The following is a 523-nucleotide window of genomic DNA, read 5'->3' on the forward strand; positions in this document are numbered from 1 at the left end:
ATGGTGAACAATATTTAAAATATTTTTTTTATATACTAATATTCAATCAAAGAGATAATCATTATTTTTATTTTCAAAAAAGAAAAGGTTAAATTAAAATGTGAAATAATATAGTATGAAACTAATTAAAATGCATTCAACCTGTATTGATCAGTGTGCATGGTGGAGCGTGGCTTTCACGCGCCGCTTGCGAGATGCGGCAACAAAAACTTGTCCAATAGTAGTAAGTGGGCTTCCTGTTGGACTTTGTTTTTTGTACCTTTTGATTCCAACTAAGAATATTGATAATGAAATTATCCACAATAGTTTGCAATGCCATTGCCTTATTCCACCCAACATTCTCCTGTGATTTTATTCATTTCAAATAATAAAATAATTTTCTTAAAAATGAGATTATAGCTGTTTTGTTCAGATACAGATTTAGAATAAAAATTTTAGAAAATGTATAGATACATTAGCTAATTTTCTTTTTTATTTTTTTGCAAAATTATGTTTTTTAATATTTATTTTTAGACAATTTAAA

General features: G+C 26.2%; 1 pseudogene; it reads right to left on the minus strand.

Moving 5' to 3' along the window:
• LOC107646334 overlaps nt 1–523 on the minus strand; it is a 12,224-nt pseudogene that overhangs the window by 5,906 nt on the left and 5,795 nt on the right.

This window comes from Arachis ipaensis, chromosome B01 (genome assembly GCF_000816755.2).
Source record: "Arachis ipaensis cultivar K30076 chromosome B01, Araip1.1, whole genome shotgun sequence".
In the NCBI taxonomy this organism is placed as follows: Eukaryota; Viridiplantae; Streptophyta; class Magnoliopsida; order Fabales; family Fabaceae; genus Arachis; species Arachis ipaensis.